Source organism: Adiantum capillus-veneris, chromosome 24, assembly GCF_014529385.1.
Source record: "Adiantum capillus-veneris isolate H3 chromosome 24, ASM1452938v2, whole genome shotgun sequence".
NCBI classification, from domain to species: domain Eukaryota; kingdom Viridiplantae; phylum Streptophyta; class Polypodiopsida; order Polypodiales; family Pteridaceae; genus Adiantum; species Adiantum capillus-veneris.
Window position 1 is genome coordinate 80101966 of NC_140954.1, and position 13135 is coordinate 80115100.

The 13135-nt window shown below is 42.1% G+C and overlaps 2 pseudogenes across 1 annotated transcript; one reads left to right on the forward strand and one right to left on the reverse strand.

The window, feature by feature from the left end:
- Positions 1 to 175: 175 nt before the first annotated feature.
- Positions 176 to 1069, reverse strand: LOC147426647 (uncharacterized; annotated as a pseudogene).
- A 400-nt stretch (positions 1070 to 1469) lies between these two features.
- LOC147426648 (uncharacterized) lies at positions 1470 to 6713 on the forward strand (annotated as a pseudogene). Its single transcript, XR_015186131.1, has 12 exons — positions 1470 to 1547; positions 2616 to 2652; positions 2729 to 3559; positions 3644 to 3749; positions 3841 to 3979; positions 4052 to 4632; positions 4704 to 4818; positions 4904 to 5264; positions 5361 to 5797; positions 5896 to 6029; positions 6128 to 6368; positions 6451 to 6713. The product of XR_015186131.1 is annotated as an uncharacterized LOC147426648 (transcript).
- The last annotated feature ends 6422 nt before the right edge of the window (positions 6714 to 13135 follow it).

Genomic DNA, 13135 nt, shown 5'->3' on the forward strand with positions numbered 1-13135 from the left:
ACTATGGCAAGAATCCCTAGGCATAAAGTAGTAAACTGTTGCTGGAAAATCTTTCACACACATGGGAACATGCTTGCAAAAAAAGCATTCCAAATTTCCATAGCTCCCCATGGCTAGGCAGCCATTCTTTGGGAGCTTGGACAACTGACCATTCCAATGTTGCTTGTTAGTTTGATTAGTTCTGCTCCTAAATGAGCATCGCTCATTCATACATTGGAAAACCCCTCCATAAAAACTCTTCCTAAGGAAAAAAGATTTTTGAGTTCTTGCCTGAGTTTGTGGTTTTGTCCACAAATTTCCCTCATACTTTTGCTCCATACCCTCCATTGCCTTCCCCTCAATCATTTCATAGATGCAGAATTCTTGGTAGGTTTTTGGTAGATCTTTGACCTTGCCCTTGTATTCACACTCTTGCATAATAGTGTGAAGCACATCATTGGGAGGGAGTGTATGGATGATCTGGAATGCAGAAACTGCTGTCTCAAAATTTGGAGTTCTTCATCTAGCTTATCAAATTCAACATGATCTTCATTTTCCTCATCATCATCAATTTGTCTGCAAGAGAGCAAAAAAAATAGTGAAGAATTGTTCAAATTCAAACCTTCCAAAATGATCTTGGACTTACATGCACTTACATTGGTGCAGGTGATGGACCAATTGGAGATGACTCAGGGGTCTGAAAGATGTCTTCTAGTCTTGCAGTGTAATTTTTAGATAATGATTCCTCCAAGATGAAGTATGCCTCCATATAAACCCCCGCATAGGTGGGAAGAGGTGCCAAAACATTAAACTCTTGTCCCTCCTGAACAAGAGCCTCGACAATGACCCTAGTTGTACCACACAACTTCTCTTGCAGGAGCTTGACGGGAAGGAGGCATTTTCCATGGATGAATGGAATGTTGATGGACTGTTCGGACACAGATTGCAAGAAAATTTTAGCTTCCCTGCATAAAAGAGAACTTTCAATCAGATCAACACCATATCCATAGTTAATAATTTTGAGTAAATTGAACCCGTGTCAAGTCAATCTGTACCAACAACTTTGTAAAGTTAACAATTTCACATTCATTCAAAAACACTACTGTCTCAATCCGAGTTTTTTTTCAAAAATGAAATTCTGACAAATGCTTAAAAAATGTTAATCTTGAGAAATGTTTTAAAAAACATTAATCTAGCGAAATGGTTGTAAAAGTTAATAATTTCACAGACATTCGAAAACACTACTATCAATCCCAGTTTTTTTTTAAAAAATGAAATTCTGAGAAATGTTTAAAAAATGTTAATCTTGAGACATGTTTAAGAATACGTTAATCTGGAGAAACGGTTGAAGAAAGTTAGTTTGGTTTTTTAATTATATTCTAACTTTTCAAAACATTTTTATTGCCCTTCAAATGTTCAACTTTTGAAATGCACACTGCTTATTCTTAATCGTTCATATTGTTTGCCTGGTTTCCATCCTTTGCAATGCCATGAGGAAGGCAAGGCTCTTGCAAACGTCGCCACTGGCCAAATACTTCCACCCCTTAAGCCCCAAGAAAACAGCAAAGGTAAGCTTAACCTTTTGATTTAAGGACCATCTTTCTCAAATCTTTAAGCACGCTGAGCGCGCTTAAAGATCTGAGAAAAGAGAAGGTGAATTTGACAGCAAATGAGAGCATTTGAGTTGAGCGTAGGTGTGAGAGGAATGGAAGATTCCTGTTGCTGTGTGTATTGAGCAGATGGTAGCACTGTTGAAGCTTGCATCACTACTAGTTTGTGGTAGCAACAGAGCTCAGAGCTGAGAGAGAGAGAGAGAGAGAGAGAGAGAGAGAGAGAGAGAGAGAGAGAGAGAGAGAGAGAGAGAGAGAGAGAGAGAGAGAGAGAGAGAGAGAGCTCCTATGAGAGACACTGTGTATAGTAAAGCTCCCTTAACACCTCAAACAGTGTGAGATGCAGGGTGTGAGTTGTCGATGGAGAATTGGAGAGCAAAGCCAGGAGGGGTCAGCGTGACTGCGAATCGAGAACACACACACACACACACACACACACACACACACACACACACACACACACACACACACAGAGAGAGAGAGAGAGAGAGAGAGAGAGAGAGAGAGAGAGAGAGAGAGAGAGAGAGAGAGAGAGAGAGAGAGAGTCACTTACATGTTTGCAGAAAGAACAGATAGATTCTTCACATAAAGATCCAGGAGAATGGAGAAGAGCAAAATGATAAGTGGTAGTATAGAGGTGGTGCGAGATTTGTAAAGTGATAAATGTGCCAGCTGTAATGATTTCAACTCGCCATAATGACTCTAACACACCACAACTACCCATAATTTAGTTAATGGCTGGAGCGAGATTCATGGTGATAAATGTGTCGACCGTAATGATTTTAACTTGCCATAATGACTCTAACGCAACACAACTACCCATAATTTAGTTAATGGCTGATGTTGTCCTTTCCAATGTGTCCGATTCAGTCATTCATATGGCTTTTAACTAGATTTCATATAATCGAGAATTTTCATTCTTTCAAAGTGTGTATGCACTTCACAAGATCGAATTGTGAGGATGGTAAGTGTGAGGCAGATATTATGAGTATGGTAACTATGCCTAAGAGAAGGAAAATTGTGCAGGGTGCAGGGGATTCTGGAGCAACATACGAGAGAAGAGGTAGACCATCAAAGTAGGACAACTTCAATAGGTCAATTGCAGGAGCATTCTCAAGTAAGTCAAAAGGATGCTGAAGATGTTGAGGAAAATGGTGGTGCTGAGGAGCTGGTTGATAGTATTGTTCATGACTTGGAGCAAGAAAACGTTGAGAAGGTAGTGGATCAAGTTGCTATTGAGAGAGAGGAGCAGGGAGCTGATACTCAGAGAACTCAGGAAGATGATCAGAGTGAGGAGGTGGTAGTTGAGAAACATGACCAGGTGACTAAGGGGCAACGTGATGATGAGGTGACTGAGGGGCAACATGATGAGGAGGAGGGGCAACATGATGATGAGGTGACTGCGGGGCAAGATGATGAGGAGGACGGGCAACATGATGATGAGGTGACTGAGGGGCAACATGATGATGAGGTGACTGAGGGGCAACAAGATGATGAGGTGACAGAAGGCCAGAATATCTCCAATCTTGCAGGGGGGAGAAGAAACAAATTAGAGGTGTTTGGTAAGATCCTTGAGATCTCTACACCACAGGCATTCCTTGAAAGAATCAGAGTCACATTTTCTGGACCACCCCCTAGGATCCCATTATGCAGGTTACTGTCTAGTGAAGCCATTAGAAAAGTTAGCCCTTCCACCGAAAGATCACTCACAAGAAGTTTTATTAAGATGGGAGGATATCTTGAGAGCAAGGGAGCCTTTACTGTCTCCATTATTGATCTAGAGGGGGAGGAGACACCAATCACTCAAGAAAGGATAGATTCTTGGGATGACTGCTGGAAAACAATTAATGAAAGATTTGAGAGGTCCCTTGATTTAGAGACAGAGTGGGGACCCTACTTGAAAGGAAAGATGGTCCATGTCCTGGATGGCAACAATCGTCTGCATGCATGGATGGAATGCATTAGACAAGGTATTCTTCAACTTAATCTCCTTTAAGAACTTTTGTTGTGTTGATTGCACTATTTTAATATAATTGTACAATTATGCAATACAGGGTTTGAGAACGACCTGTCTAGACATTTCTCTGTGGTCTGCCACTTTTTGCAGTTTGCAAAGACTGATGTGGGGGAATTAATGTTTTCCTTGGCAAGATTGAACAAGTAAGATGATGTTGGGCATCTACTATTCTCCTTGAAAATTTTAATTGTTGTCTTGGAGTTATTGATATTCTTTTTTGTTTTAATGCTACAGGATGAACGATTATGCATATGTGCCAAACACATTTGGAGATAGGTTGTTCCAATTGAGAAGGCTAGGAGAAGCAGACAAGACTACTCTCTTGGATGGTTTGTCTATTGAAGACAGAGCATGGGTGGAGAAAGAAATGCAGGTTGTTTCATCTCGGGGGAAGAGGAGTTGGTTTACACTCCCTGTGCAAATAATGACATGGTTGCTCTTTAAGGATGAGATGGAACAGAAGATTGAAGAGTTGGCTAAGGGAATGGATGAAACTGGTAGGGCCAAGGTGATAAAGAAGATGGAGATTACCTATAGGGGAAAGACCTCCAAGTATGCAAGGATTGCAGATCCTGCAAATGGAGAGAACTTTTGGTGTGCTACTCTGTCCTTGCCTTGGCATGAACCGAGTGTGAATATTGCGACTGAAGAGAAACTCAACATGATTGGAAATGCTTGCATAACAGATGTGGATAAGGCACACATTGTGAAATTGTTAGATAGCTCACAAGTATCAATTCGATCCTTGGAGTGCCTTCCCAATGACAAAGCTAAAGTTAGGGACTGGCTCCACATGTATTGCTTTTGGTTGCAAGTCAATCAATATGGTCTAGGTCTATTACTAGACATTCAAAATGCTGATCGAGTAAGGCTGCCATTGGAACATCGATTCAGCAACTTTGTCATGCTTTGCCGAAGAAAGTACTTCAATAGAGCATTTCGCGTTGTGGAAGGTGGCATTAGGTCGACCAATGCCATGAATGAGCAACCCGGATTACACAATGCAACCCGTCGAGTTGTTTATAGGTTTGTTAATTTGTATGGTTCAATTTTTTAGTCCTCATTAAACTAGTACTCAGTAGTTGGTGTGTGTTTAGATGGCTACTCAAGGAGATTGCACAACACATGCTTGATGAGATGCCCCCCTTGGCAAGTGTATGGACATATGCAGATAACCCTACGTTCATGTATTCCGATGTGAAGCTTGGAAGGGTAAGCGATGCATTACATTGCATTTTTTATGTTAACTCTTAACGCATAGGGAGATTATGCTAAATAATAGTTGTTGATTGTGCAGTCCTTGTCCACCATAGAGAAAGCCAAGTGTCCGTGGTGGCTAGACATGGTTAAGAACCATGTTCCGGATGAGGATTTGGAATTATTTCAGCAACATAAAGCAGCCCTTCAACTTACAACTACTACGAATAGTGTCCTGGGAGAGGAGACGACGGCAACTTCTCAAGTAGTAGCATCCACTGCATCAGCATCATTTCGTAAGACACTTCCTATAAATCTTGGTAGGGAAGTCGTACATAGGGCATTACAAGCAAACAAGGCTATAGAGGATGGCAAGATGCAAGGACAACATCAAAGTGCAAGTAGCAGTGGAGGGCTAAGAGAAAATGATGACATAATCAATGAAACATTGGAACCTACAGGTAGTGTTGATGCCTTTGCTTTGTCTATCTAATATGATCCATGGAGTGTTGTGATTGTTGATACATTTTCTTAAATCTAAAAGATTTGATTTGTAGGCACTATTTACGTTTTCAACATTTCTGTTGAAGAGCTTGTTCATATTATTGAATATCCCCAACAAGCAGAGCAAATGGGGCTTGAGGTGTTAGAGGCCTTCAATGTAGTTTGTAGCCAAGGCACTGTGAAGGGCACTCAGCCAGACTTGTGCATAGACCTCATATTTGCAGATTTTCCATCTAACGTGGCTGTCGAGGGATGCTTTTGCAATAAAGTTCCGTTTTGGAACAAGGTAGTGGATAACCTGTATGACACCACATTTCATCTTGCAGACTCATGCTTGAGTGATAGGGGGTTTTTTGTTTGTTTGTACACCATGGAGGAAGGGGTGAAAGTCGAGCAAGCTGGCAAGCAAAAAGGGTTTAAGATATATCATCGTCAGGTTGTGAGATGCACACCACCTATTGGAAAGAGGTTGGGACCCATTGTCACACAAGTACAAGTAATTGATTCTTGATTTAATGTGCAATAGAATTTAGTGTGGCATCCTATTCTTTAATGACATGTATGACATAAAGCTTTCTATTTGAATAGGTGAATTGATTGATCTTGTCTGCTTTTGTTCGTTGTTCGACAACTTGTGTGTATCGTATACATCATGATCAGTTGCCAGAATTGAAACTTGGTGGTGACCTCCTTCAATTTGGACAGGACCTTATCTTCGATATGTGAGTTGACTCTATCATTTACTTGTTTATATGCCTAATCCATCATTTATATATATATATATGCCATTAAAGTAAGTAAAATGTGTATTCAATGTCAGAGTACCTGAAGCAGATTTAGTAAAGAGTAAAGGAAAGCCATGGAGGGGTGGTTGTCAAAGAGGTCAAAAGCTTGTGAAGTACATAGTCGCACTTTTTAGCCGTCCACAGGATGTAGTCCTTGACATATTTGCTGGCACGGGTACACTTGGCTTGGCAGCTGGCTTCATGGATAGACATGTCATTATGTTTGAGAGGGATGAGCGCATATATGATCGCTTGTTGAAGCCATTTGGAGTCAAGGTATGTTAGGAGTAGGTTCGTTGAAAATTATAAGTTGATTGACAAGAGGGTATGTATTAAGCAATTGTGTATTTTTTTGCAGATGGATTGATTTTAAAGGGTCGCAATGTAGTTGAAGATTGGATCCAGCCAAGCTTTGCATTTTCTTTTTGCTATTCTCTTAGATGATTGTGCTCAAACTTAGACTCACTGGCAGTGTTGTAGATTTCTTCAAAACTACCTTTCTTTTATGGTTGTATAAGAACGGTCGAATATGGTACTCGTGTGTTTGATGGTTGTATAAGAACAGTCGAATATGGTACTCGTGTGTTTGATGGGGCTGTTTTTTTGGAATAAAAACGCTAATTCTTTAGGCTGATTTGGGGCTAATCTGGGGTTGTTTTTTTGGGCTAAAATCGCTAATTTTGTAGGCTGATTTGGTGGCGGATTTGGGGCTGATCTGGGGCTGTTTTTTGGGGCTAAAAACGCTAATTCTTTAGGCTGATTTGGTGGCGGATTTGGGGCTGTTTTTTGGGCTAAAAACGCTAATTCTTTAGGCTGATTTGGTGGCTGATTTGGGGCTGATCTTGTCTGGGATGTCGTCTCATGGAGTGCATTGACTACGGATATGCCCACATAAGCGAAAAAGGCAAGGAAGCTTAGGGCTGTTTTGAGCATATGCAATGCAAGGACGCCTCTCCAAATGCGATCACCTAATCTTGCATCTTCACGGCATATGCCATTACGCAAGACACTAATATGGGCAAAATAGTTCAGATGATATTGTTAGTCAAGGGCTATTGAAAAACGATGTCTTTCTTGGAATTGCCTTGGTCGACGTGTATGCCAAATGTGCTCTATCTTAGCAAGCACAAAAGGTGGTCGAGGAGTTGCTTGGCAGGGATGTCGTCTCATGGAGTGCACTGATTGCGGGATATGCCCAACACGAAAAAGGCCAAAAAGCTTTAGTGCTGTTTTTAGCATATGCAATGCGAGGACTTCTCATGGAATGCACTGATTGCGTGATATTCTCAACACAGGAAAGGCCAAGAATAGGAGCTAAAAACACTGATTTTCTGGGCTGATTTGATGGATCATTTAGAGGCTAAAAACGCTAAGTTTTAGGGCTGATTTGGTGGTTGATTAGGGATTGATCTTGTCTGGATGTCGTCTCATGGAGTGCATTGACTGCGGGATATGCCCAACACGAGAGGGAAAGGCGAGGAAGCTTAGGACTGTGTTCAGCATATGCAATGCAAGGACGTCTCTCCAAATGCGATCATCTACGCTTGCATCTTCAAGACATGTGGCATTATGCAAGAGGCTAATATGGGTGAAAGAATTTCGATCATATTGTTAGGCAAACATTTTGGAAAAAGATGTCGTGCTTGGCATTGCCTTGGTCAACATGTAAGCGAAACGTGCTCCACCTCAGCAAGCACCAAAGGTGGTCGAGGAGTTGCTTGTCAGGTATGTCATCTCATATAGTGCACTAATTGCGAGATATGCCCAACACGGGAAAGTCCAAAACAGGGAGCTAAAAATTGCTGTAATTTTGGGCTGTTTTGATGGCGGATTTGGGGCTGATCTGGAGCTGTTTTTTTGGGCTAAAAACGCTAATTTTTTAGGTTGATTTGGTAGCTGATCTGGGGTTGATGTGGGGCTGTTTTCTTGGTCTAAAAACGCTAATTTTCTAGGCTGATTCGGTGGCGGATATGGGGCTGATCTGGGGCTGTTTTTTTGGGCTAAAAACGCTAATTCTTTAGGCTGATTTGGTGGCTGATCTTGTCTGGGATGTCGTCTCATGGAGTGCATTGACTACGGATATGCCCAACATAAGCGAAAAAGGCGAGGAAGCTTAGGGCTGTTTTGAGCATATGCAATGCAAGGACGCCTCTCCAAATGCGATCACCTAATCTTGTATCTTCACGGCCGCTATGCTATTACGCAAGACACTAATATGGGCAAAATAGTTCATATGATATTGTTAGTCAAGGGCTATTGAAAAACGATGTCTTTCTTGGAATTGCCTTGGTCGACGTGTATGCCAAATGTGCTCTACCTCAGCAAGCACAAAAGGTGGTCGAGGAGTTGCTTGTCAAGGATGTCGTCTCATGGAGTGCACTAATTGCGGGATATGCCCAACACGAAAAAGGCCAAAAAGCTTAGGGCTGTTTTTAGCATATGCAATGTGAGGACTTCTCATGGAATGCACTGATTACGTGATATTCTCAACACAAGAAAGGCCAAGAATAGGAGCTAAAAACGTTGATTTTCTGGGCTGATTTGATGGATCATTTAGAGGCTAAAAACGTTGAGTTTTAGGGCTGATTTGGTGATTAGGGACCGATCTTGTCTGGATGTTGTCTCATGGAGTGCATTGACTGCGGGATATGCCCAACACGAGAGGGGAAGGCGAGGAAGCTTAGGACTGTTTTCAGCATATGCAATGCAGGGACATCTCTCCAAATGCGATCGTCTACGCTTGCATCTTCAAGACATGTGGCATTATGCAAGAGGCTAATATGGGTGAAAGAATTTCGATCATATTGTTAGTCAAACATTTCTGGAAAAAGATGTCGTGCTTGGCATTGTCTTGGTCAACATGTAAGCGAAACGTGCTCCACCTCAGCAAGCACCAAAGGTGGTCGAGGAGTTGCTTGTCAGGTATGTCATCTCATGTAGTGCACTAATTGCAAGATATGCCCAACACGGGAAAGTCCAAAACTAGGAGCTAAAAATGCTGTAATTTTGGGCTGATTTGATGGCGGATTGGGGCTGATCTGGGGCTGTTTTTTCGGGCTAAAAACGCTAATTTTTTAGGTTGATTTGGTAGCTGATTTGGGGCTGATGTGGGGCTGTTTTCTTGGTCTAAAAACGCTAATTTTTTAGGCTGATTTGGTGGCGGATTTGGGGCTGATCTGGGGCTGTTTTTTTGGGCTAAAAACGCTAATTCTTTAGGCTGATTTGGGGCTGATCTTGTCTGGGATGTCGTCTCATGGAGTGCATTGACTACGGATATGCCCAACATAAGCGAAAAAGGCGAGGAAGCTTAGGGCTGTTTTGAGCATATGCAATGCAAGGACGCCTCTCCAAATGCGATCACCTAATCTTGCATCTTCACGGCCGCTATGCCATTACGCAAGACACTAATATGGGCAAAATAGTTCAGATGATATTGTTAGTCAAGGGCTATTGAAAAACGATGTCTTTCTTGGAATTGCCTTGGTCGACGTGTATGCCAAATGTGCTCTACCTCAGCAAGCACAAAAGGTGGTCGAGGAGTTGCTTGTCAAGTATGTCGTCTCATGGAGTGCACTGATTACAACATATGCCCAACACGGGAAAGGCCAAAAAGCTTAGGGTTGTTTTTAGCATATGCACTGCGAGGACATCTCTCCAAATGCGGTCACCTATGCTTGCATTTGAAGGACATGTGGCATTATGCAAGAGGCTATTATGGGTGAAAGAATTCCAATGATATAGTTAGTCATGTATTACTGAAAAACGATGTCATGCTTGGCATTGCCTTGCTCAACTAATATGGGCGAAAAAATTCAGATGATATTGTTAGTCAAGGGCTATTGACAAACGATTTAGTGCTTGGCATTGCCTTGGTTGACATGTATGCCAAATACGCTCTATGAAAATGTTCTATAATGGACTTGGGAGTTGGTTGACTCTCTTACAGTGTTTTATGGCTCTCTAGCTTTTATAGACATGTAGAATGTCTTACTCTATTTAACTCATGAGCAATATATAGGTTTCTCACCAAACTTGCCATCTCCCTCCAACTAGGATTTTTTGTGCATGCCGCTCGCTCCTATTGCACTTAGATTCTTGATGGTAATAGTTGCTCGCTCTCATGGGCTCGCTCAACGGCCACCCCCAATGGGCTGTATCGATGTACACATTAGAAGCCTTGCTTCATGTGAAACTGTCAAAGCACTTTGCTTTGCACAACATAAAATATTTTCCAAAATAAATATGAAAACATGGAAAAACAAGCAAAATTTTTATTGTCTAACCTAGTCATCCTGCTGTAACAAATTGTCTTGAAATTTTGAAGGACAAACTTGCTAGAAGATGGCTCATAGCCATAGCTGCTGTGCAAGAGAGAGTTGTCGTGTATATCATATACACCCTCTTTGCATGTAATGAAATAACACGCTGACAAAGTGACAAATTCCTCCAAGTTTTTATGCTCATAGCATAAGCCAGACGGGAAAATCTCAATGCAAGATGCCGAATTGGAAGCCTTGCTTCCCTTAACAACTTAGGGAGTTCCTAAGAGCTCATAGTCAAAGGCTATTTATGCTAACAAACAAATGTCATAGCAAAATAAAGTCGACCGTGTCGATCATTCACAGATAATCGACCTTGTCAAATTGTACATTGTATTGAAAAACAGAAAAATACTTGCAAGAGATGTACCTCGTACTTGCGGCTTGATTTGTTATCCTCTGGATTTGTAGATGGAGCCTTGCTCCTGTGATGTTTGTCACAACGTTGTCATACGCGAGACATGTAAAGGAAAAGTAACCCTGAGTTGCACACTGCTGCTTGGCATGCAGTATTGCCAATTACTTTAGAAAACGTGTTGAATCACATTCATAGGCCTTGCCCCCGGGGAGGTCACCTAATAAAAATGTAACCTATCACGTGAGTTCAACAGAAGGGTATTTAAAGTTCTTGAAACTTACAGAAATATATATACAGAAGGGCATTATTTTTTCAAATTTGAAAAAAACGTACAGATTTTAAAAGAAAAGGGTACATTATATTCTTAACAAAATTCACAGATAAGGGGTTTTACAAACATGTCTTGAACGCACGTGATATGGTAGTTTTACACATAGTGAACCCCCCGAGGCCTTGCCTGTACCAACATTTCACAGGCCTTGCTTGAACCTTAGGATCTAACATTGCCGCGGAACCATGTTCGAGAAAAAATTCCAACCCAAAAGTGAAAAATTTTACCATAACTGCGGAACGTTAATGGTAGAAGTCATTGGGCCAACGACTGTGCTCATAGCTGTTTAACATAGCATATTCCATGCATGAAAAACATTCACGTGCTGAACATGATTGAGCGGCTCGATGATTGAAAATCCCAATGTATGCTTCGAACTGAAAGAGATCTGCAAAATCCAATGAATTGAGAATTGAAAATGTGAAAGTCAACTTGCTTACCAATGCTGACAAGCCCTCTTCGAGCGGTGAAACCATGTTGTTGTATTCTGGATATCCTTGTTATCAACATCTGACGCGGTGTATGATCACGTAGAGTGGCACTTTCTGGACACAATTGCAAGCTATTGTCACCGCAAATAGAGCTGAGACCAAGGCCGTGCCTTTACATGATCTTGAAGTTGTAGACAACACGTCGGAGCTTTGCCTTGTCGGCCTGTAAAGTTTTCCTTGGAATTCTCCATGTTGAAACCCGACTGCCTACCCGAGAGCAATGAGCGCATCGTTCAGCTTACTATGATCCCGATGTGGGGCCTTGCATGCCTTTGCATGTTAATGCATGCTACATTCATGTGGGAAAGCTCCCCTGCAAGGCAAAAACCTAACAACTTTAAAAAAAAAAAAAAACACATGACTGCAACAGCGATGGAGTTCGGTGTCTGCTATGAAGGGAAGACATCCCCAAGCCCTCACCATGTTGCTCCCCATGCCTCCATCCCATGAAGAGAATTGCATAGCAGGCCACCGCAATCAGGCCGAGCCCAAGACCTTGTGATTTTGCTGAGGTCGATTTAGAGTACCTCTTGTGTGTAAGGGTGCTTACCCCCGCGGCCTTGGATTCCTTTGCTCTGCATAGTCAAGGGGCCATGCCCACGCCACGACTTTCTTCTTTCATGTCAACCTCGACTTCTTTTGTAATTGAGCATGCATAGCATGCAAGCACGGTCTACTCCTTCTAGTCCTGAGACAGAGAGAAAATCTCCATAGCCTTGCATAGGTGAGGAACCCAGAGAGAGAAAGAGAGAATACACAAGCCACACTCTTCCTTCTCCTTCCCTCCTCCATAGCCTCTCCCTTCCCCGAAGATCTGATACCAGTGAAAGGCCAAAGGGTAGACTGGCATGTGGTTCTCCTCCCAACATCCTTACTTATAGCCCTTGGCCCTTGCAAGTAGGTCCCCTTAACTCATGCCTGGCCCTCGCCTCCTAGCCGTACTGAGCCATTCAGTCCCTGGCCCTTGGCTTGCTGTCCGGTCCTACCATTGGCTTGACATTGGGGGGGTTTTAAGGAGGGAAAAAATTAATTTTGAAAGTATAAAAAAAAATCAATTTTTAAGGGTATTTCCAAATTTGGGTCAGAAATGGGTGGAAAGGAGGTCAAAGTGGTCCCTCTCCTCCCCCCCCGCCACACACACACACACCTTCTCACCCGGTAAGAGGCATTTAGGATGTATAAGACTACCTTGTCCCCCTACTTTTTTGAGGGTATAGAGTGTGTACACCACTCTCTTCCTATTGGTTGGACTTTGATTAACCTTTATCCCAAAGGGTCCCTAGGGGGTTTCTATTTTTCCTAATGGGTTGGTCTATGGAACAATGCACCAGGCTTCACGTACAATAGCCTTCAATATGCTCAAGTTCCATCTTAGATTGATAGGTGCTCTCATCAAGTTAACTGGATTACATCGTTGCTTGATATGAAGGTAACCTCACATTTTTTGTCAAATCACTTGCCACTTTGCATCAAACTTAGAAAAGCCAAAGGAGAAGGATAACACCTAAAGGGTCTAAGAAGCTACTTACTACAAGAGTGCACCT